The sequence below is a fragment of the Mustela putorius genome, unplaced genomic scaffold, assembly GCF_011764305.1.
Source record: "Mustela putorius furo isolate JIRA1106 unplaced genomic scaffold, ASM1176430v1.1 tig00003927_pilon_pilon_pilon, whole genome shotgun sequence".
Lineage (NCBI taxonomy): Eukaryota > Metazoa > Chordata > Mammalia > Carnivora > Mustelidae > Mustela > Mustela putorius.
Window position 1 is genome coordinate 5,431,618 of NW_025422072.1, and position 26,725 is coordinate 5,458,342.

The window sequence follows — 26,725 nt, forward strand, 5'->3', positions numbered from 1 at the left end:
AAGAAATGAGCCACAAACCATGAAAAGACACGGAGGAGACTCAAAAGCCTATTAGTAAGTGACATAAACCTATCTGAAAAGCTACATACCATATGATTCCAGCTGTATAAATTGCTGGAAAAGGCAAAACTATGTACGTGGTAAAAATATCACTGGTTTCCAGAATTTAGGTGGGAGGGGGAGATAAACAGAGGGAATGCTTAGAATTTTTAGGGCAGTAAACTACTTTGTATGATAAAATAATGATGAACAGATGTCACTATATATTTGTCCAAACCTACAGAAAGTACAATGCCAGAATGACCCCTAATATAAACTATGAGCTTCAGGTGATAATGATGTGTGAATATAAGTTCATCAGTTGCAACCAATATACCACTCTGGTGCAGATGTTGGTAATGCAGGTGGCTAACCACGCGGGAGACTCTCTTTACTTTCCTCTCAGTTTTGCTGTGAACCTAAAATTGCTCTAATGAAATAACGTCTGAAGGATACACAGGGATGCAAGTGTGAATACATAAAAATATTTACATCCTGGATTACATTAAGATAATCCCTTTGGCTACATTCTAATTAATTAAGAGTCTATTATGTAGATGAAGTACATAAAATTCTTTCATATGTATAAAGAGACTAAAATAAACAAAATACCATTCACTGAAGAATAAAAATGAATGCTAATATATGTTTTCAAAAGTACAACCATCAAAGAAAATTAAAATTCCATCCCTCAAATTGGTAAAGACGTATAATTTCTGGCAACACTGTCAAGTAAGATAATAAAAAATAGGAACCCTTAAACACTGCTAGGTGAGGTGAATATTGTATAATCACCGTGGGGAGCTATTTGACACTTTGATGTGAAGTTGAAAATGAAGATACTCATACCATGTAAACACAATGGTTTCTATTTATAACCCTTGAGAAACACCTGTAAAAGAATATTCATGAAATACAATTTATACTAGCAAAAATACGGAGAGGAATCCAAAGATAAAAACTGAAAAAAGAATAAAAACAAAGAGAATACAGAATGTAAAATATCCCTTTTATAAATTGGATTTATGTAAAATATTCCTGTTTACTTTTACTTTTATTACTATATAAATACTGTAAAATGTGCATATGAATAATAATAATCTAGATGGTATGACCGCTAGTGTTGGTTATACATTGTTTTTAATATTTTATGTGGATATCTAAGTCTTTTAAGTTTAAGAAAAATCACATCTTATTTCAGTCATTTCCTCTACTTAATATTTACAGTACAAACCCTCTTATTCTCATGCTTCAGAAAATGTAAGCATTTTGCATTTCTTTTTGCCAAGCTCTTCTCTTCTATACTCTGTGGTAACAACATCTGCTCCCAGTGTGTTAGCTTTCAGCTTTATGAAAATATCTTTCAAATCTACATCTCCTGTCTAAACCACTCCCTTACTAATTCTGCATTTCTAATTTCCTGTTGGGTACTACCAGCTGGGTATTCTACCAGCAACTTGAAGAGGAGTATTTTATTTCATGAGGATCAAGTAAGGTTTAGTCAACACTCATTGAATATTACTATAATTAGCAAACAATGCAAATCTTGCTATGTGCACTGATCTCTTCTATAGCTCTATTAATTTATGAATTTCTTTTGTGATATATAAATATCACAATACATTTTATATATACATGGCATACATATCACACACATATATACAATAAATAATATGTTAAAACTGTATTTCTCAGTCGGGGGCCCCTGGGTGGCTCAGTGGGTTAAAGCCTCTGCCTTTGGCTCGAGTCATGATCCCAGAGTCCTGGAATTGAGTCCCACATTGGGCTCTCTGCTCAGCAGGGAGCCTGCTTCCTCCTCTCTCTCTCTCTCTGCCTGCCTCTCTGCCTGCTTGTGGTCTCTGTCAAATAAATAAATAGAATTTTTAGAAAAAAACTAAAAACCAAAAAAAAAAAAACCCCTGTATTTCTCAGAGACTTATTATCTTTACAAAGCCATTACCAGAATTCAAGAGGAGCAGTCTCTTAAAGGCTAAAATTTTAACTTTAGATGGGATAAAATGGAATCATATTCCAAATGACCTAAAACCATTTTCAAGTTCTTTTTTTTTTAATATGTTTACATATTTGAAAGAATACAGTGAGTAAACTATTCCTTTAAATCATGGTATCCTGACTAGAATATCACTAACCAAGGAGAAGCTGAACATATTTGCATTCTTCTGTGCTCCCCTAAGACTTTGTCCCTTTTGGTCTTCAGTCTTTCATAGTTAAACCCCAACCAAATGATAATAAAAACAAAAGCAAATGCTTCATTTATCTTGCTTCTCTACCATATTAATGTCCATCACTTTTTATGTTGTACTCTTCTTTTCACATACAGCTTTTACTTTCTCTTAAAATATTTAATCCTTTACCCATTGAATTTGCACTACAATTATGTGCTTAATCTGGTCTTTGCAGTCTTTAATAAGCTTTGAGTTACAAACTCAATTGTTTCTTCTTAATGTGCATTTTACTCAATCTCTGTCAGATGTAATGCCAATATGTATACCTTTTCTTTTCAAAAGTACCTCATTTTGGGGGCTCCTGGGTGGCTCAGTGGGTTAAAGCCTCTGCCTTTGGCTCGGGTCATGATCCCAGAGTCCTGGGATCGAGCCCCACATCTGGCTCTCTGCTCAGCAGGGAGCCTGCTTCCTCCTCTCTCTCTCTCTGCCTGCCTCTCTGCCTACTTGTGATCTCTCTCTGTTAAATAAATAAATAAAATCTTAAAAAAAAAAGTACCTCATTTTATACCTTTTTCTGTCCATTATTATTTTCTTCTATAATATATTTCTATAAATAATAAATAAAAAATAATTTTCTTCTATAAATAGTATAAAAATATACTACTAAGTATATTTTTCTGATTCTCTTATTCTGACAGGTACTAAAATATCTTTCAGAAGGAGTTAAGATTTAAGGGGATTTTTAATATTTTCTTTCTTGGAAACTAATATAATGAATAATAACACTGCCTTACATTTTTTATGGCTTCAGAAACCAAATATAAAAAGAGAATACAACTAAGATCATTTTAGATAGCTGAAGGTTTTGCATACAAAGTAACCTAAAGCTGAACCCAAGACAGAAGAATGGAATGTTGTATATCACACAGAAGGAAGAGTCCTAGGTCTTCTGAGAGCATGTCATGTTTAACTGCACATTGTTTTGTAAGTCTTGCCATGCCCCCTCTCTTCTCATCATCTTTCCATAATAGTGTTGTTGCCTGGAAGTTGCACTCTTCACTCCTTCCCTAGAAAGCAGTGCCTCCATGAAAAGGAATTGGGATCTCAACCCCTTGGCATATTTTGTGGGACAAAAAAACAAAGAACCTCCGCTGAATGTCTATAGATCTCCCCTCCACCTGATTCATTATGACCACATGGAGAAACAATTAAGATTCTAGTTTGTTTTATAATAAAAGAAACAGGAATGGAACTGGTTACTATGATTGAGATGCTGCCATAACAAAACCTAAACCATGTGTTACTGATTTGGGGACCATGCAACAGGCAGAAAGGGATGAGCCTCAACAAGGGGGAATTTTGAATGAAAGAGAGAAAAAAATGTTCTTGGAAGCTGGGATTAGAATGACCCCTGATAAGTAGTAGCAGAAAGCTTGACAACACGGTCATTGACGGTATTGAGGAAAACGGAAACTGTACCCAATAAATTTAATGGCCTAAGTATGGGGATGTCCTGGTTTCTGCTCACTGCTCATGATAAAATTTGGAAAGAGATCATTTAAAGAATAAATTTTCCAGGTTCAGTTAGAATTTTGTGGAAATGAATAGGGCTACGGCAGTATTCCCAGCTAAAGAAACGTTTTCAAAGTAATAAGTGTTCTTGAGAAAAATATCAAATACATCCAGAGTGTTGCCAGTAAAACATGGCCTCTGGGAATCCAGAGTGTGGCTAGAAGGTCCATGGTTAAGATCTAAGAAAGATTTAGAGTAAATCTCAAAAGCCTTCCTAGTTCAACAAAAAGGCCACTAAGAATTGAAGGACATGCCCCCAATCACCCACGTGGCTAGAAACAGTGCTTCTGAACTCTTAAAAGCATTGTCACAGACCTGTACCCCTGGGGATAAAAATATATGTTTATAAAATATTAAAAAAAAAGACAAAAACAAAGAGTCAATAAAGTAAGAAACTAATTGAAAAGGAAATAAAAGAAATAAGAAAAGGAAAAAAAAAAAGCATTGTTCCACCACTTCCTGATAGGAGTCTTAACTAGAGAAGGCTTATGTTTACGATGTTTGTGGGTGTAGATTCTGTCTAATGGAGTTAGGTGTAAGCTGACAAGTGAGAAATGCACAAGGTTTTAAAAGGAATAATCTCAGCTGTAATGGAAAGGGGCAGAGAGAAGTGAACGTGAAGAGAAGCTTTTGAGTCTCTTAATTCTGCACACAGAAAATCTAACAAAATATGTAATTTCAAACAAGACCTACTTTTGATGGAAACAGAAATATGAATCATTGGGAGGTGAGGACAGAGGACATAGGAGGCAGAATTTAGAGCCAGGAGAACATTGCCAGGACCTGGAGCCAATCAAATCATTGGCAATACATGCCCAACTACCTTTTATAATTACTAAGAACTACTTACTAAATGTCTACTTCCCTACCCTCCTCGTCACCTTTCTGGATGGGGTAACTGTGTGGATTACTGTTGTCCTATCCAGATCATTACTGCATGGTGAATGAATGCTGGGCAGATAATTTGCCTTTTCATGCATAGCTACTTCAAACAAAAGTAACTACATCCAAATAACAGAACTAAAGATGAACATCTCTACCATGACCTCTCTGAATTGTGGACCCCTGAATTAATGAACATAATCAAAACATTTTTGTTGTATGTCACTAAGTTCTTAAAGGTTTTCTATGAAGCAGTTGTTAAAAGACACCCACATATCTTCTGTACTATTTTCAGATTTTCTCCATTATTACAGAGGAAGAAGACAGAAAAGGGGAGAACAAAATAGATTTTAAAAGGCAGTGTGAGAAAAGGATTTATAGTAGAATTTGTTCAGCGTTTTAAGACGGGTAAACCAGACCAGAAACAGAGGACCAGAGTGGGAAGAGTAAATATTTTTCTGATACATACCAAATGCTGATGCTTTATACACATTTTATAAACTTGTCATTAATCAGGATAATAATTCTAAGAGGGACACAGTAAAATTCCTCATTATAGATAAGCTAGCGGAGGTTTGTAGAAGTTGCAAAGCTAGGTTTCTCATCCAGGTTTCTAGTCCATACATAGAATTTTGACTATTTCATTTAACATTCAGGCAGCACCTTGCCCAAAACATCACTGAGTCCATGGGAATTCTGTGTCAGTAAGGAAACTGAACCTCCTAGGAAAAACAAAACAAAACCAAACCAAAAAACCTCTTCTACCTGTCAACATCAAGAGGTAGTCCCAGGGAGAAGAAACTTAAAAGATGACAAACTTGAAAACTTCTGCACTTTCAGAAATACAGTTCCCAGAGGACCTCATATACAGAGGCCAGAAGCAAGTGGTAAAATTGTATATGCAAAATTGCATAAAGCAAATTGAAAAATTGAGCATAGGCAAAGCCCTGTTTTTATTCTTGAGGTAATAAAACTGGATGCTTCTCGTTGATGTTGATTGCTTGTTTATCCCTCACAATTTAACCCTATTAATGCCATACCTTAGAGTTACATTGGGTTATAATTCAGTAGAGATCAGCTCTTGGGGCCATTATTCATTATTTTTTTAATTTTTTATTTTAATTATAAAATCATACACTATATTTTCTTACAAAATATGAAATGCGTTCTAAAGAGTCTATGTAGTGTTATGTCTGTGGTGGTAGGTATGTGGTACGTGGCATGAAACACAATCATAACAGTAATATTAACAGGTTTAATATATCCTTTCAACTTAATAATGTAACAAATCAGGATCTTTGCTAATAAATAGGGTTGTGTTATTCTGAAATAGAAAAATATATTACCAAAATGATCCAGGGAAAATTAAATAAAATTTGCTCCAAAATACTATGGACTCAAGATTTTATAATTACCGTTAAGATTGTATGAAGAAGGGACGCCTGGGTGGCTCAGTTGGTTAAGCAGCTGCCTTCGGCTCAGGTCATGATCCCAGTGTCCTGGGATCGAGTCCCACATCGGGCTCCTTGCTCCGCAGGGAGCCTGCTTCTCCCTCTGCCTCTGCCTTCCACTCTGTCTGCCTGTGCTCGCTCTCACTCTCTCTCTCTCTGACAAATAAATAAATAAAATCTTTAAAAAAAAAAAAAAAAAAAAAAGATTGTATGAAGAAGTTTGAAATGATTCCTCTAGGTGCTCCCAGGTAAAAGCAAATGGCCATATTAAAAGATAATTTATCAGACTGTTTCTTACTTTTTCATAGTGCTTATTTTACCAAAGTTGGGTTGTCTGATGTGACCTATCAACCTGCGCTATTATTGTAGGTTGTGTTCACTGGGAAGCAGTATCTGATGAAAGGCTAGGGCTAGGGTACAAGATATTTATGAATGAGTACTCTTGGCATCAGCACTGATGATATGGGGCATGTGGAGTGGAGCTGGATTTAGAGAGAGGTCCAACTATTGTTCAAGCCCCGGGGACAACCTCAGCTGACCCTATGAGAAGCTTGAGTTGAAATGTCCCCTCAGGACTGTTCCCACCAGGATATAACTGTAAAGATGAAGCCTTTATGCTCCCTCTGTCTGTGGATGCGAGCCACCTCCAGGGGCTCGCATAAGTAGTAGCAGAAAGCTTGACAACACGGTCATTGATGGTATTGAGGAAAACGGAAACTGTACCCAATAAATTTAATGGCCTAAATATGGGGATGACCTGGTTTCTGCTCTCTGCTCATGATAAAATTTGGAAAGAGATCATTTAAAGAATAAATTTTCCAGGTAATTTTCCACATACCCAGGGGGGTAACCTTAAGAAAGAACCTCTTTGCCGTTGAAGCAGTCCCTGAAGGGCAAATGAAGTATGTTTGCAAACTGGAAGTCTAGCAGTTAGGCAAATATGTTCTTCTTGGAGGATGAGCTGCATAATGTATCTCTGTGTGAGAAAAGCTTCTTTTTTTCAGGGCCGCTGATGAAGAACTGAAAAGAATAATTTGAATAATGTACCATGAATATCAAGCAGTAGAATCTGGGATAAACAACTGTTCTGAACTTCCTCAATCTCTACCACTGCTTTACATCATAACTTATTCATAATAGAGACAGGTCCAGGGCCAAAAGATTATTATTAATCTTGCAAAGCAAGTGTTGCTTTGCTTAGAAACCTGTCATGTGTCTTAGTTTTGAATTGAAAATGTTATCTGTCATTTTCTTTCTCTTTTCTGGGGTTTCCAGATATCCAATTAAGTTTTGTTAAAGTAGACAATAAATTTATTTGACTTCAGTCCTATTAAAAATCCCTAGACTTAAAAGAGATTTTATCATGATGGGGTTATCCACATTGAAACAGTCATAGAAAAGTCAGATGTATCAACTCTTATACAAGAGCCTTAAATTTAAAGCACCCAGAACAGAAGAACCTTTGAAGATGATTTAAGGCTATGCAGGCTGCCAATGGAGACACGGCCATTCATGCAGAGTAAATGATAGATAATAATTAACTCAAATTGTAATTGTATAATCATCCATACTAACGAAAGCCCTTGTTACACTGGATCTGAAATGATATATAGGATATTCGGGGAAAAAATGTAATAGCCCACAGAATTTGATCTCAACATCCATCCGAGGACACATAATAATATTTTTTTGAAAAATGGATCAACCCGTAGCTATTAAATGATTTTTAAGTGAATAAAAACCCTTAATCAATATTGTTATGGTTACTCTCTGTCTTATGAAATGATTTTATTTTATATAATGTTAGCTAATGCTAAGGAAAGATTACTGCAGTCATATAAAATTGAAATCAGATAACATTACCTTTTATTCACAATGAGATTTCATTAGATGGTCTTAGTTAACAAGATAATTCTCAGAGAATGCAAAAGCAATGTAAATACTGACATTTATTTGTATTATGGTTCATAATGAAAAAGTCTTTATATACATGGGTATGTGTACACATATTTGTGAGTGCTGTGTAGACTGGGTATGGGAATCAAAAATGATCATTACCAGTATTCAGATTCTCCCCTGTTCAGGGTATTTGGTAGGGCTGTACTTCCTGGTGTACTTGCATCTGACCAATGAGATATAATATGTCACTTCCAGCCCAAGGATTTAGTGGCCAATGTGAGGCCCTCTAAGACATGTCTTTTCTTTCTGTGGTAGTGACAGTTAGTGTTGGAGATGATGGTTGCTCCATCATCCTGTGGCCTTCGGTCACTAGCTCTTTGGCCATACATTTCCATTATTTCAACTTCGCTGCTTGGAAGCAATGCCATAAACAAAGTAGGATAAGGAAAAGGGCCCAACTCTCTGCAGGTGTGCTGTGCAGGTTGATCAGGCTGATTCTAGAGGGTTATACCATTCTGGGTGAGAAGGAACAGCAAACTCTATGGAAAAAGAATCTGCATATAAGAATTCAGAGAACTAAGTCATTCATAGGACTTACTTAATTTGCTGGAAAAAACAAAACAAAACAAAACAAAACAAAAAAACCCCAAAACAAAACAAAACAAAAAAACAGTAGAGCCAGTCTTTTTCTTACATATCCAAACCAAAACTATAAAAAATATGATAAAACTGCTATCGAGGTATCCTCATATGCATTTCAATTTGTCTTTATTTTGCAGTTCTGGTATGTTACTTTATAATTATCTTTAATCAATTATAATTAATTTCTGACATTTTTAAAAAATGTTTTTAAGGTACTGGCATCACACTACTTTGTTAATGGAAATTTTCCGATATGCACAGAATAGACAGGAGAGTAAAATGAATTCTCAGGTACACTTCAGCAAACCTCAGGAGTTCTTATTTTGCTAATCTTGTCTCACCCCTCTCATGTGTTGTCTTGCCCTAGTTCTTTCTCCAGCCCTCTCTCTCTCTGCCTTGCCCTCCTCCATACCTTCTCCTGCATCTTGTCTCTTGCCTGGTTTTGGCTAGAATATTTTAAAGTAAATGCAACCCCAACCAAGGAATTTCATTTTTTTTTATAGAAGCTCTATACAATTAGTACAACAAAACTAGCAATAATTCTGAAATATCTGCTATAGTCTCTCCATTTCCTTAATAGTTCTAAAAATATTTTTCTAGAAGTTATTAAGAATCAGTATTTGAAAAAATTAGTATTTATAAAATATTCACACATAGCATTTAGTTGATTTGATTCTTAAGTCTCTTTTTTCTATACCTAATATTCTTCTGTCCAATTCTTCTGTCCAATTCTGTCCAATTCTGTCCAATTTATATCATAAGATATCTAATCATTTATCCTCTAGAATTTTCCACATATGGTTTGAGTTTATCCTTATGCTATTTAACTGTTCCTCTGCTTTATGTATTTCCTGTAAACTCATCTTTAGATCAAGAGGCTTAGATTTTATTTGGATTCGATTAGCTGTTATTTTGTGCTTCCCAAAGCATCCTATCTGGAGGTACATAATGTCTCCTTACTTTACTCTTAATAGATTGATCAGTGGCTTTCTGATATTACTGATTCAATTTATCCATTGCAAAATTCTACATCAATTTTCTACCTAATGATTTTTGGATACAGTAATGATGGTTTCTTAGAGTACTTCTTAGACGTAATTATAAAGTGGAAATTTCCCTCATCAGCACTTTCGGACCTTAAAAGACACTACATTTGGGAAATCCAGGGTGTTAGTAACCTACATCCTTTTAAAATCAATTTTGAGAGCAAAGATTTGATGTTCTAGCAAATCCAGTGGTATGACCAATGACATTTGTAAATACTATTTTTGAAATCATGCACTTTAACAGTGGTCTCCACTTCTCCATCACTAATCAGACAACTCCAACACAGTTATTCCTGTACCCCTCTGGTTATCTCCTGATTCCAATACCCTTAGGTTCACCATTAGATTTAGGGGGAAACCTTATATGTCATCTGCTTGGGAGAATTTTGAGTGGTTAGAAGCTATTAAGGATCTCAGGAATATTTACAAGTTGTCTTCTCATTAACTGAGAAGCACCCTGGATGGCGAACCACAGTCATTGACGGTGAGAACACCTTCACCTGCAAATAATAAATGTTCAGAAAATTTACTAGCAGCTAATTTTGCTGAGATGATGAATACTATTTGAAATAGTTTACAGAGTCAGTGCTAAAGGAAAGAACAATAATGTGAATGTTGGTAGATAACTTTTTTAGATATGAAAGCCATTCATCTGGCAATAACTTGAATACCATGCAGTTTTGATGTAATAAATGTAGAATAAAATCTAAAATCAACTGAAATGCTCTTTTTTTAATACATCTCGCCTCATGAAATAAATGTTAAAAATTCAAATCAACTTGGCACTGTATCATTTTTCAATATTTATATAACTTGTGATTGAATACCACTAAGCTTTACTCATAGACCTTGAATACATGTATTATCTCATAATGTAGAAAACTGGAATAACTAATATTTGGAATAACTAAAGTTCTTAACTAAGTTATAATTTCTAGCATCCCTACCAAGACCATTAAAAATTACTTTATTTTCCCTATGTTTTAAGTTCAGAATTTCTTATATCACTGTCTAACATAAATGCCAAACTACTGATAAGAGTTTGCTCAGCATTCTTTTTTCCCTTATCACATTTTTAGGTTTATGTTGAAGTACAGATTTATTCTCTTTCCTTCATCCACAACAGTCAGCACTTTGTACCTTCCTTACTTCAGAAAAACATTCACCAGCACTTCTTACTTTCTCAGGGACTGTGTATAATGAGAAAGAGGACATTGTTATCAATTGAAAGAAACTCAAAATGCAAACATTTCAGTTTGTATTTTTGCTTCATTTCCTAGTTTGGCATCAAGAGCTGTTCTGGCAAAAAATAATAAAATGCCAAAGGTGCACGTGGATAATTTGGAAAAAAAAAAATCCTGATTATACCTTTGTACAATTCCTATGGCTCAAGCAAAATGGAGAAAGTTTAAAAGTAAGTTACTGGGGCACCTGGGTGACTCAGTGGATAAAGCCTCTGCCCTCAGCTCAGGTCATGGTTAGGGTCTTGGAATCAAGCCCAGCATCTGGCTCTCTGCTCAGCAGGGAGCCTGCTTCCCCCTTTCTCTCTGCCTGCCTCTCTACCTACTTATGATCTTTCTCTTTGTCAAATAAATAAATAAATAAATAAAATCTTAAAAAAAAAAAAAGTAAGGGTAATTCCAAAAATCTGATCCTCTTTCTTACTGTCAGGATACATCAAAAGATTAAAACATCTTTGATATCAGATGTAAAGAAATATTGTCAATGCTAAAAAGTATTTTCAAAATGATTTAATTACTCTATTCCTACCACAAAAAAAAAGAAAAAAAAACTAAATTTGTTTTGACTAAGATTTCCTTTGCCTATTTTTTTCTTTTTTTTAAAAGCTTTTATTTATTTATCTGACAGAGATCATGCGTCGGCAGAGAGGCAGACAGAGAGAGAGAGGAAGGGAAGCAGTCTCCCTTCTGAGCAGAGTGTGGGATGTGGGGCTCTATCCCAGGACACTGGGATCATGACCTGTGCCAAAGGCAGAGGCTTTAACCCACTGAGCCACCCAGGTGCTTCTTCCTTTGCCTATTAATGTTTATATGTCATGTAGGAATCTTATTTCCTCTTCTACCTGAAATTTCATCAAATTGGGAGATTTTATTATTTAATAAATCTATGCCAATATTTTTCTGAACTTGCTCAGAAAATATATTTTAACACCTAAGAAACACCACTGTTTTTCTTCAGATATACACAGATTGGGGGGGTTGTTAATAATTAAACCATTTTAAAAGTTTATTACAGTATTTTTCTGTTAATCAGGATTTTAAAATAAAGTAATAAAGTACTCATGTCAATTTCTTTCTTTCCTTCAACTTTGAAAATATATGCAGGAGTAGAGAGTGGGTTTATGTGAAATGCAACTATTCACACCTTAAACTTCTAAGTGTGGATTTCATGGGCAGCCAGCTAAATTTGACCCACTATCAAATTCACTATTGAAAGTGTCCACTTCCATTCTGTAGTCATCCTAAAGCTCCCTGCTTAGCCTTGGAAAATGGGACTTAGTGATACTTTAAAAAGTTACTCTAATGTATATTCTTGTATTAAATCAGTGGCAAACTCTACCATGATAACAAATTGGCTTTTATATTTTTGAAGCATCATAAAGGATAATAAAGTTATATGTAAATTTGGCTAATAATGCAATACTGCTTTGAGAGTATACACACAAACACAGAGACTCATGTGCATAGATGCACACACATACCCATAAGTAGCTGATGCTCTATTTTTGACATAAGTATCCAAAATTGACCTATTTTTCCTTTTGACTCACAGCACAATATATCTATTTCATTGTCTATTAAACTTTGGCTTTTGTTTATACCAAAATGTTTTCTTCATAGGTGAAGAATTTCAAAATCCCCTCCAATGAGTTTCCTTTAATTTTGCAACAAACACAGTGCCAAGAATGCTAATGAGTGGGCAATTTTTTCATAATTAAAAAATGACAAATGATCATCTCCAAGCATTTATAATGTAATCTATAATCAATCTCCTTCATTGTTAAAGAATGACAAACAAGACTTCATTTTGTTACCAAGTCCACTTTATTAATGTATCTTGAAATTAATATTGGGTAATATTTTTATAACAATGTTAAATACTAAGATTTATTATTTCTTTATTTTGTGGGTAATTTAATGTATTGAACTATATGTTATTTATGTGTAAGTTCATCAGCAATGTTTGTATTCCCTAGCAGTGTACCCCTTAATCAAAAATGAAATCAATCACGTATATTATCTTAATTTTCTAATAAAGATATTCAGTAGAAAATTCTTACTTAACTTAGTTGGGACATTACTGGAAATTACAATAAATAAAATTATTTTTGCTGAATGTTCTTTTACTAAATCTTTGAAAAGAAAAAAAATCTACTCTAAGATTATTTAATGTTAAATAATCCAGCTATAAAATGATTTAAGACATAAATTGGGAATCTTTAAATCACCTATGAATAGAATAGATCTATGAGAATGGGTTGTCTGAGAAATGGTTTGGCAAGTCTTCAAGCCTTTCTGGAGTCAGTGAAACAGAAACTTAGCAGATGGTTCCAATTCCAAAGTACAATTCAAAATTAATCTCACAACTCTGCAAATGACACTAAAATATACCAATCTAGCACTTATGGTGACTTAAAAACCAAACCACACCAAAACAAAACTACTAGGCAATAAATACCTTGATGGCAGCAATGATTATTCCTAAAACAACTGTCATTAGTTTAATTTAGCAAAGAAACACCTCTTCATTTTGAAATTTTTAATCTCATTATGTTGAAGTGTAAATTGTATTATACTGTTTCATTATTGAGATTATTTTTATTAAATATTTCTATTCTATGTCATTCTGAAAACAACTTGTTAGAAGATAACATGAATCAGTATTATTGGAATATGAATGTCCAAAATGATTTTCAAATATTTTATATTTAAATTGGTAAAGAAACAAAATATATCATCTAGACTACTATATTAATGTAATTAACTTAAAATTTTTCATATAAAATGATATCTCCAAAGAAAGATCTGCATAAATTGCTGAATTTATCTATTCATGTTTAAGCATACAAATATATTCAAGTATGTAAAGGTTATTAAGTAGTTAATGTGAATGAACTAGTAACAAATGGTTATGCTTATTAATGTATATTGTTTTACTACAGATACTCATACTGCTTTCATCAAAATAATTCCACCAGGTAGGAATGTAAACTGCTGCAGTCACTATGGAAGACCATATGTATGGTATCTCTTAAAAAAATTAAAAATAGAATCACCATGTGGTCTAGTAATTCCACTACTGGTTATTTACCCAAAGAATACAAAAACACTAATTTAAAAGGTTTTATGTGTAGTAGAAACTTATATAAATGCCTAAATGTCCTAAATCAGGTTAAACACACACACACACACACACACAAATATACAAAATGAATAAATGAATTAAGGACCTAAATGGGAGACCTCAAACCATAAAAGTCCTATAAGAGAGCACAGGAAGTAATTTCTCTGACATTGGTAATAGCAACTTCCTTTTATATATGTCTTTTGAGATAAGGGAAACAAAAGCAAAAACAAAACAAAACACTAAAAAACTATTAGCACTATATCAAAAATAAAAAGCTTCTATATGTAAAGGAACAACCAACATAACTAAAAGACCTACTGAATGGGAGAAGATATTTGCAAATGATGTATCTGATAAAGGGTTAGTATCCAAAATATATAAAGAACTTACACAACTCAACACATGCACACACAAATAATTAAAAATGGGCAGAAGACATAAACAAACATTTCTCCAAAGAAGACATACAAACAGCCAACAGACACATGAAAAATGCTCAACATCACTCATCATCAGGGAAATGAAATCGAAATTGCAATGAACCATCACCACACACCTGTCAGAATGGCTAAAACCAAAAACACAAGAAATGACAAGTGCTGGCAAGGATATAGAGAAAAAGGAACCCTTGTATACTATTGGTGGGAATGCAAACTGGTGCAGCCACTAGGGAAGACAATATGGAGGTTCCTCAAAAAGTTGAAAATAGAACTACCCTATGATTCAGGAATTGCACTAATGGGTATTTATCCAAAGAATGCAAGAACATTAATTTGAAGGGATATATGTGCCCCTATGTTTACTGCAGCCTTATTTACAATAGTCAAATTAAGGAAGCAGCCCAACTGTCCATCAACAGATGAAGAGGAGAAAAAAAAAAAAAAAAGAAAAAAAAAGAGAAAGAAATGGGACATATATAAATGGAATATTACTCAGCCATAAAAAGAGTGATATCTTGCCATTTGCAACAACATGGATGGATCTGGAGAATATAATGCTAAGCAAAATACATTTGTCCATTACTTTGTTGATGGACATTTGGATGGTTTCCAGCCTGAAGTAATTATAAGTAAAACTACCATAAACATTTGTTTAATATAATGTTTTACTTTTCTTGGAAAATATGTAGAAATGTCATTTTTGGAACAAAGGTTAGATGTATATTGTACTTTAAAATAAAGTACCACTGGGGGGTATGTGCTATGGTGAGTGCTGTGAATTGTGTGAGACTGATGATTCACAGACCTATACTCCTGAAGCGAATAATAAGTTATATGTTAAAAGAAAAACAAAAAAGGAATAGATAAGTTCCAAAAAAATAATAAAGTGTCAAATTGTATTCCAAATTTTTACAATTTTATAGTCCTGCTAGCAATGAGTATAAATTCCAGTCAGTATTATGTGTTGTAAAACTAATTATGCTCATTCTAGTGGGTGTGAAATGGTATCACACTGTAGTTTTAATTTGCCTATATCAAATGACTAATGATTTTGAGAACCTTTTCAAATATTTTGGGGGGGATCTTCTTTTGTGAAATATCTATTCAAATCTTGTGTCTGTATTTTATAGAATTTCTCTCATTTTATTATTGGCTTTATTATTCCATATATAGTTTCTATGCAAGATTTGCCATGAATGTATTGCAGATATTTTGTTCCAGTCTCTTGCTTACTTTATATTTTCTCTCCCTCTCTCTCTCCATATATATACATACAGATATCTATATCTATATCTATATCTATATCTATATCTATATATATGAAGGAAGTATACTCTAAAATACAATAGACTATCAACATTCAGTTGAATGACCTCTGAGAATTGCATACATTGTATAAGACATACACAGAACTAGAGTGTTGCTATTACCCAAAACACATCCACTGTGTCTTTTCCTAGTTCATTCAGAAATACACAGAGACCAACACTTTTTCATTCCTGTGTCCACAGATAATCTATTGTTCTAGAATTTTGTGGAAATAATATTATATAATATATTCATTCTGGTTTATCCTCTTTCACTTAGCATGTTAGTAAAATTGTGATGGAACTCTATATTATTTGGCATGATTACAATATATCAACAATCATCAAAATGTAAACTGAACAGTTTAAAATTCCATAAATGATATTAGTTTTGACCTATGAATAATAATTATGTACTTCTATTGATAAAATCAACAACAACAAAAGTGTATTTGAATATAAAAACTACACAGTCATGGGGAATGATTTACTAAGTAGAACTTACAGTGAAATAAAAACTTTTCTCAAGAGTGGGGAAAAAAAGGGGTGCCAGAGAGGCTCAGTGGGTTAAAGGCTCTGCCTTTGGCTCAGCTCATGATTCCAGGGTACTGGGATTGAGCCCCACATCCCATAGGCTTTCTGCTCAGCAGGGAGCCTGCTTCCACCTCTCTCTCTCTCTGCCTGCCTCTCTGCCTACTTGTGATCTCTGCCTGTCAAATAAATAAATAAAATCTCTTTAAAAAAAAAAAAAAGAGGAAAACACAGCTTTACCTTCAAAGTACTATGTAAACAATGAATCTTGGAGCACTGAAAAATAAAATAAAATTATTTAAAAAATACTATGGAAATAAATAATCATCAAACCACACCTTTGTACTCAGCTAACCTATGATTTAAACATATAGGCAGTTTTAATATTCTTTTTAGACAGTGAAAACATAGTGTTTATCACTAAAAAAACAGACATAACTTGAGAAAAAAAAGAAAGTCATTTCAGGAGAAATGTTGACAGAATAAGTGATAATCCACAAGTTTACTGATTGCTTAAATTTAAAATTAATTTGAATTTTTAAAATAAGTTGATCACATTTAGTACAAACTCATATGAAATAACCAGAATTCATGCTCTAAGATTTGTCTACTTTTAGTAAGTAGAGAACTGATATTTTTTAATATTAAGTGTTCTTTTTTGTTTGTTTGTTTTTTGTTTTGTTTTTAAGTTAGGTTTTTTAAAAGCAGTTTAAGAGTATTCACTAAAAAATCAAGTTTACACACTTCACAGCACTCACCAAAGCACACACCCTCCCCAATGTCCATAATCCCACCCCCTTCTCCCAAACCCCCTCCCCCCAGCAACCCTCAGTTTGTTTTGTGAGATTAAGAGTCACTTATGGTTTGTCTCCCTCCCAATTCCATCATGTTTTATATGTTTATAAAGAAAATAAAAAATTTAAAAAAAAAGAAGTGCATTAAACCTATAGATCAATTTGGAGGGAACGGACTTTTTTACTAAATTGAATCTTCTTATTCATGAACATATTATGGCTCTACTTGAGTTCTTTTATTAGCATTTTGTAATTTTCAGCACACAGATCCTTTACGTGTTTTGTTAAGTGTATACATAGTATTTCATTTTCTTTGGAACAACGTTAGATAGTATTGTGTTTTAAATTTTGGTTTCCATGTAACCTGTGTTAGTATATAAAAACATCCATTTATTTTCAAAAAAACAAAGCCAACTTTGGTTGATACATATGGATGAATATTCAGAAGTCAATATATCTTCTAACAACATTAGAAAGTGGTCCTTGTTCATATTTATACGGTCAACAAAAGAATCTTGTTTCCTGAAAGCTAGACTAAATCATTGTTTTTCCTTTCACCTTGCTTAAATAAACAGAGCTGTCAAAAAAAAAAAAAATATCAAGGGTGCCCAGCTGGACTGTCAGTAGAGCATATGACTCTTGATCTCAGGACTGTAAGTTAGAGCCAGCCCACATTTGGTACAGAGATTACTTAAAAATAAAATCTTAAAAAAAATATATTCACTAAAAAATTAAAAAGAAAATAATTTCTCTACTACTAATAGGAAGAAGTGAAAAACACCCCTGATCCAGAATAAGAAAATGAAGTAGAACAAATGAAGCATAGAAAACTTAAGAAAAATAGAAAAAGCTATAGTGGTAGAGATAAATTAAAATAAATTCATGGTTACAAGGGAGGCATAGGTCCTATTTTCTCTGGTTAAATGGCAGAGACTGTGATACTATTTTGTAAATGTGAATATATAATTTTGCTAAGTTAAGGCAAGTCATGGAAGGATAAATAGTAAATATATGAGAAAATACATGAGGCAGATACTAATGAGAAGAAAGCTTATGAAATTAAAACAATGTTCACTTTCTTTGTAACTAACCACTTAGACATAAGCAGAAAAAAAAATCAAAAAAGTATCTGTAAATACCTATCCAAACAGAATAAAAATAATATAAAATGAAATAAACAATACCAACCACAACAGTTATAACAATACATGCCAATGATTTACCCCCAATTAAATGCAAAGAGAAATATAGTGTCAAACTCATTAATAACAAAATGATATCAACTATTTGCTGTATCCTAAAAGCATATCTAAAACAAATTGATAAAGTTTGGGAGTACAAGAATGAGCAAAAATGTATAAAGAAAATGGATAAAATTAGAGGTTGAGATACTAATTTAAGGCAAGGTGTAAATAAGGCAAAAAATCATTCAATGGGATAGAAATGTTATAGTATATTGAAACAAAATACTATCTCCAATGAAATTATCATAGTCATAAGATTTTATGAGCCAAATAACAGAGCATTAAAGTATATTAAGCACAAAGTGTTTGAAATTCAGAGATATATACAAAGTACACAAATGCACTTGAAGATTTTAACACACCATTATCTGCACATGAAACATAAAATAGAGAGAAAATAAACCATATAGGATTCTTACTATATATCTGAATATTCCATGGTGTTACGAGGAGCAGACTAACAACAAGAATGTTAATTTCAAATTTTGGGATACATGGGATAAGATATCAAGAGAAATCAAGAGAATGACTCCTTAGGTACCAAAATGATTCTTTTTTTCTCTCATTGTGGATAAAATAGAAAAACATCTTTAATCTAAATCCAGATTTTTTTAACTTGTTTTTTTTTTTTTTTTTACTTTTAATTTTTATTTATTTATTTTTTTTCATTCTGCTGTTCTTTGTAAAGGCTGGTGCAAGAAGCCTACTGACCTCAGCTTTTCTCTGACCTCTTTTTTCATGCAGCTTTCTGTTTCTGGGTAAGAATCAGAGAAACTTTTCTATCAGTCACTTGCCTGAACTCCAGAAAGAAAGACAGTTTCTCTTAAATTCCTATGTCCCTGATGGGGCCAAGAATGAACTGATCTTAAATTGAAGAGGTGATGTGGCTAATGGGCAATTCAGTTTATTGAAAATGGAATGGATACATGATTAATGCTCCCTAAATGATTTGCAAAGTGTAAGTCTCAATGCCCTTTCTCACCAGAAGAAGTTCTAAAACTGAGATTACAGAATTCACCAGATGGGTGACCTAATTCAAAGTTACACTGAATGTACATATGCATGTATATATGCTATTATAGAGTAAATTATATTCACTCAAAATCCTTATGTTAAATCCCTGACTGTCAATGTGTATATATTTTGGGATAGGGCCTTGATGGAGGCAATTCAGGTTAAATTTGATATTTAAGGGTGGGACCTTAACTTTATGGGATTGATGTCCTTACAAAAGGGCATAAGAAAGAGGGGACTCTTTTACTGTATGCACACAAAGGAAAGGCCAGGTGAGGACAATATGAGAAGGGGGCTGTCTAGAAGACAGAAAAGGAGCCCTTACTAGAAACCAAATTTGTTGACACATTAACCATGGAATTCTAGCCTCCAGAACTATGAGAAATGTCTGTTGCTTAATCTACAACTTCTAGACAGTATCAGTCTGTAGTGCTATAGTATTTTGTTATGGCAGCCCAAGTAGACTAGTACATATATATGTTGTGTGTGTGTGTGTGTATATATGAACAAAACTATTCTGTGTCATTTCTCAGAAATATTAGAGTTCTCTAGGCAAATAATTATTGGTATGCTAAGAATTTTAATCTCAATGTTTTTACTTAAAATTTTTTCATGTACTGTTAGTTTCATAGAGTTGAAAAAAATAGCTTGAGCAGTTTCCATAATCTTTCATTCAATCTCCCTCAGTTGTTTATGATTTATACAACTATAGATAAATTATCACTACCAAACATCTATGAAAACTTAGAATGAACAATGTAGATGTGTTGAATGTGTGAATGGTAACTTGGTTCTGTTTTATATTAATAAATACTATGCATTATTATAAAATATTTGTGCTTACTAACTTGTTTCTTTTGGCTTATTCTGAAAAAATCCTTTTGACACTGCAGACACTTTAATTGACAGACTGTGAGATCATAAACAAAGAATAATGACTTCTTAATGTGATCAAACAGCAGGAGGGGAAGAAAACTCTTCAAATACGACATATTTAACAAGTGGCAATTTAAGGAAGAGCATAACGATAAAAAGAACACATAATTTAATGTACTGCCAGAATGCATGTATGTCAATTCAAACTTGTGAGCTGTTGTCCTATAATTAGCCACAACCTTCTCAGTCTTACAGTTAAGTTTAGCTTTTAACTAAGAGCATCAAGAACATCAGTAAAGCTACAACTTCTAGACAGTATCAGTTTAATCAAAGAACAAGACTGATCTACCTTTCTCTACCATTTATATCATCACATGAAAGACACAGGACTGTTCAATTAAGACATTCAAGCCTATAAAAGTTATTAAAAGAAAAAATTACACAGTTTCCTATCTTCACAAGTAAGCTTATTAGAGAACAAACCTAACGTTGAATAAACCATGGGCAGCAGTAGAGAACATGATGTTCAGGAGAGAAAAAAATTTGAAATTCATCTTTTTCATGTTGTAAAGTTCTTATGAATACTCATTTTATGCAAATTCAAATCAGGTAAAGACCTGATCAGAAGAAAATGACAAGTTCACCTATCTGTTGGTTAATATTCTGTTGTCCACAAGTTGTCTACACATTTAAATGAAGTCATGGCTCCAAAAATGTCTCAGCTATATAGACAATTAAATATCACTGTTAAACAGAAAAAATCTTTTCTAATGTAAACTTAGTTCTTTTTAGTTTTGAGTCTTTATAGGAAAAATTGTTGAATATTAGGATGAGGTGCTTTAGATATTTTATTACTTACTTAATGAATTTTATTATTAATAATTTAAATAACTTAAAAATAATTTAAATTTCTTCTTTTAATATTATCCTTCATTATTTCACTGAATTTATACACCACATTCACTGTTTGGCAGTCAGAAAATTGTCCTTTTCTTGTTAGCACAAGTTACATATGCCATTTTGCAAGTCTTAAAGAACCACAGGTAACAAACATTTTTGATCAATTCACAGCTTTAAACAAGTGAAACAAATTATTAAAAAATGCAAATCAATAAAAATGTAATATTTAGACTGAAAACTGTCAATCCACAGAGATGTTATATAGCATCTTATAGAAATTCTATTTCTTTAAGTAGTGGTAAATAATAATTACATTAATAAACTAATGTCTTTTCACATCAGAATTTGACTAAAAGGGTGCCTGGGTGGCTCAGTGGGTTAAGCCTCTGCCTTCGGCTCAGGTCATGATCTCAGGGTCCTGGGATCGAGTCCCGCATCAGGCTCTCTGCTCAGCAGGGAGCCTGCTCCGCCCCCCCCCCTCTCTGCCTGCCTCTCTGCCTACCTGTGTGCTTTCTCTCTCTGTCCAAAAAAAAAAAAAAAAGAATTTGACTATAAATATTAAAACTCAATTACTACTGAGTCAAACAGAATATGAAATAACCTAATATGGGCAGATGTTTATGTCTCTCTGCTTAAACTATGTGGGAAAAAACAAACAAACTGGTATCTTATTAAAAGACTGACACTCGGGTTTATATTTTGAGTCCTCTTTAGAGGGAAGAATAATGTGTAATGGAATTAGGTCCCTGGGATGGAATCTAAGTAGATACTGCTCTATTCTGCTCTCTTGTAACTCAAGAATGTGAATTTTCCATACATACTCACAGGATTCTTGCTATACTACAATTGTCATGGATAGAGTTAAAAAGTAAATTTACCAAATTCATAGAATGCATATTGCATACTGGGAAAAAAATAAATAAACCAACATACATTTAAACCAAAAATCCATCCATATTGTTCAACTCAGAGAGTGGTCTTAATCAATATGAATCATTCAAGCCTACTGAGTCTCCAAACTTCAGCTGTTAATATGACTAAATCACCGAATACCATTGCCTTTCTGCAGTACATATTTTTAGACACTTATAGAGTCACAGTCTCAGGGCAATTATTGAAATTTGCAAATCTATAAAGCATTTGGAATAAAGTTTTTTGAAGGTAGTCTAATGAAACATGTAGTGTACAATCAATACAAAACAGCAGGAGCAAAGTTATACAGTGATTCTCAATCATATACTGAAATGCAAATGGTAAAGCTTGCTGTGTAATGCCTTCCATAAATCTTTACATTTCAAAACTGTAAAAAATTGATTTTTTTCCTGAGAAAAAGAGCAACTGAAATTGTATATGCAAGGTACTTGAAAAGGAAAGAGGAAAAATAAAAATAGATACATTTGACATTTGGGCTACATGGATTTGAACTGTGTGGGTCCACTTTTATGTGGAATTTTTTCAATAAATACAGTACAGTACTATAAATGCATTCTATTATTTTCTGAGTAACATTTCCTTTTATATTGCTTACTTTATTGTAAGAATACACTATGTAATACTTATAATGCACAAAATATGTATTAATCAATTGTTTACATTATCAGTAATACTTCCAGATCAAAATATGATATTAGTCAAGTTTTGGGGGAGTCAAAAGTTACACAGAGATTTGTGGCTGTGTGCAGAGGTCAGTACACCAACCCTTATGTAATTCAAGGGTCAACTGTTTATTGCTAGAGTCAGGGGTGGGGTGGGGAGCGCACCATATTACTATATATGGGATAGAGATTTTTTTTCCTATTACCCATATATTTACTTTCCTTCATAAAAATCTTTGTCTTTTTTTGCATTATTTTTGCTTTATTTTCCTATTTGCCAAAGAATGGTATATCTTTCTCCTAAGTCCCCTTACTTATGCCTACGAAGTGTCACTGACATCCAGTAGCTGGTTAAGGCTAAGATGATTGGAACTTAATGTTCTCAAGATCAGAAATTAGACTCCACCAAGAAGTGTAAGATTCTTTATAGGGCTTCTGTTTAAATCAGTGGTTCTCAACTAAGGTGATTTTGTCTCCCAGAGGATATTTTGAAATGTCTAGAGACATTTTGTCTGTCACAACTACCAGAAAAGGGTGTTATTGGCACCTGGTAGGTAGAGGTCAGAGATGATGCTAAGCATCCTATAACACACATAACCTACAGACCCTAGAGCAAAGTTATCCATTCCACTTAACAACTGCCTAGAGGTTAAGAAATCATGGTTTTGATAGACTTTGAAGGTAGGCTTATTTTTTTTGTTATCCAAATATATTTTTCATGAAATTTGACATTACTTTACTTCTACAGTTTTAGCTATGGACAATTGTATATTTTCACATTTTTCTGCTCTTGTCTCTATTTTCACTCTCTCCAGTCAGCATTTTTTGTTATCAACTGTTATTTCCAGTCAGCCTTCTTCTGCTTAGAATAATTACACATTCTGATAATGCTTATCATCTCCCATTTCAAAACCTATGTAGGACCTCAATATTTATTACTTTAAAATTAGGGCTTTTACTGAGCATATTACCAGGCATAGAGGTTATTGTGGATATAATAACCTCTGGGTTATTATATGGGATATCAAAATCTTGTTATTTGGGATATCAAAACTTTGGAGGAAATAATTGAGTAGCTCTTGTTTTCAATGGAAAATATATCCAAAAATTCATGAAAAATGGAATATGTGTGTGTATATGGGTATGTAAATGTAAGCATATATGAATATATATGTACTCATATATGCATACATATATAATCAAGGATAATATAATTTTTCTGGATCACAGAATTTTTTGAAAGTCATGTTGAACTCATACATTAAAACCACAAGTAATTTTAATTTTATACTATAATTTACTTAACCTAAACTATTTTATATTGAAATATATAATAAAATTTTCTTGTCTTCCTTGATTTTTAAATTTGTTTGGGATATGTGCAATTCAATTTTATTCAAGTGTTAGAGAATCAGAAAGTTAGAGAAATAGAATGGTAAAAAAATTGGGATATATGAACTGTGATTCAAAATTAGAAGAGTTTGGATTAATCATAAACCCCACTGTATGGCCAAAATTAAAGAAAAAAAAAGGAAGAGTGTTGGATAAATAGAAGATAAGGTCATTGGAAAGAGGACAAGAAAGCAAGAAGGCAAGATTTTGGAATGATCATTCACAAATACAAAAATTTATTAAAACTCTAGGTTGTGAAGTGAAAGTCATGGTGGAGAATGACTAGAATATGAGAAAAGAATCGAGAAAATGTGTAAGGGTGTAGGATATATAAACAAGTTATATAAAACTTAATAACAACATGTCTGATCTTTAAGACCATGAAAGGGCAGGGGTCTCAAAAAGACACTGGTTAGGGAGGAGAAGAGGAAAGTGATAGTTTCAACATATATGACTATATACGTATTTTGATAAAATTACCATATTTCACTTGGAAGAGACTCAAGAAAGCAGAATCTTATGAAGTACCAGTTTTTGTTTAAGGCTAGATGTTACAGGAAACATTCAGGAAAGAGCTTAAGAATGTTGAGGCAGGGGCGCCTGGGTGGCTCAGTGGGTTAAGCCTCTGCCTTCCGCTCGGGTCATGGTCTCAGGGTCATGGTCTCAGAGCCCTGCATCAGGCTATCTGCTCAGCGGGGGACCTGCTTCCCCCTTTCTCTCTTCCTGCCTCTTTGCCTGCTTCTGATCTCTCTCTTTCTTCGTGTCAAATAAACAAACAAAATCTTAAAAAAAAAAAAAAAAGAATGTTGAGTCAGCCCATTAATTACCTTCTCCTTCATGAAAAAGAAATTGCAAACATAAATCAAAAAGTCAAATTTATTTGTTTATATATTTCAACTAAAATGTTGTGCTTAAATAGCTTGAAAAATGATTTAAATTATTGAGTGGTCTTTTATAAGGTAAAATACCATATCTGATCGCCAATTTTTCACTTTTCATTTTTATGGCAGTATATGCTGAAACCTTGAATCAAAAGAACATACAGAAAAAGAATGAAAACCCCATAGTTCACTCTGACAAATGAGGATAAGTCTGTGTCAAGGAACAACAAAATTCTCTAAGACTTGAGTGAAATTCATGAAGCATCATTCCCTTTGTCCTTAAGTCAGTGAGGTCATTTTTGGCAAGGTCTGCATCATTGATTTGCTGTCCATGTCAGCAAAGAAAAGATTACAAATCCATGTTTCAATTTTAAGGTCATCTGAGCAAAAGTAAACTTCGACAATTTTCTTCAGGGTTTCCAGGTTTCTGCAGATTTCTGCCTGCAGATAAATTAAATGGGAAAATTTGCATAGTTGTCTTTCTCAGGTAACTTTAGTATAGAGTACCAGTTTGACCAAAGCAGGATTTATAATTGTGACTTGCAGAAATCTGAATTTGGAAGGCCTTAAGTCATTCATACCTCTGTAGAATTCCATTCAATGCACCACAAAAGGGTTTTACTCTTTATTTTTAATTTTCTGAAAGTATCCATTGTCTTATCTTTAAAGGAGTAAAACTTTTGCTGGATTTGAATAAATTCTTCCATGACATGGTCAATAAAATCAGTGAATATTATGTAGTTTAAAATCTTTGTAATTTTCTCCCTTACTTTCATAAGTTCACTTGAAAAGGTGATGGTTCAAGGTGTAGCTCATAGAGATTCACTCTCTTGGTAGTAGAAAAAAAAATCAGATTCACATAAAAATGCTACACTATGCATGCTATGCAGAAACCAATGGGATATCACAATGTGTGGTATTTTCTTTCTCACAGAAGCCATAAAAACCCATCAGTTGTGACAATTCAGTTTCACAAGTGAATAGAATACTAAGACTTTTCTTCTTTTTTTTTTTTAAGACTTTTCTTCTAACTTAGATTTTCTTTGACCAAAAAGTCACCATTCCAAAGTTATTAACTTTTTTAGTTCCTTAAACAGTATTAAACAAATGTTAGTTATTTTGATGGATATCAGTAGTTTCACTTACTCTCATGGGTAAGAGATAAAGTAAAGCCAGTTCTTTAATAACCACTATCTAAACATGAGAAAACAGTGTATTAGAAAACAGGATTTTAATGTAGTTAAAATTACTTAACAGAGGCTTTGTTTGATTTCCTTGCATTTCAAATACACAAACCAGTTCAATCTCTGGCTTCACAAGATGCCCGATAATTGTATGGTCTTCTATTCAACACTATGATGAACATGTATTTTGTGATCATGTAAATGAAGATTTAGATAAAGTTCCAGATGTATTAGCCCGATACTTAATTCAAAAAAATATTTCACATCTTACAATTTAATTTCTGTCCTCTTCCACTTTTTTCAGATGCTTTAACAATATAATTTTCTATATTTATTTACTTTGGCTGTTTGTTTTCATTCTGTTAAGATCAATGTAAATAAAACCAAAAGATATCTGCTTTTCAGTTTATTTGCTCATATTTACAAAAAGAGCCTATTCATGTAAGAAAAGACACATTTTTTAAACCATATTAGGTCTCTTT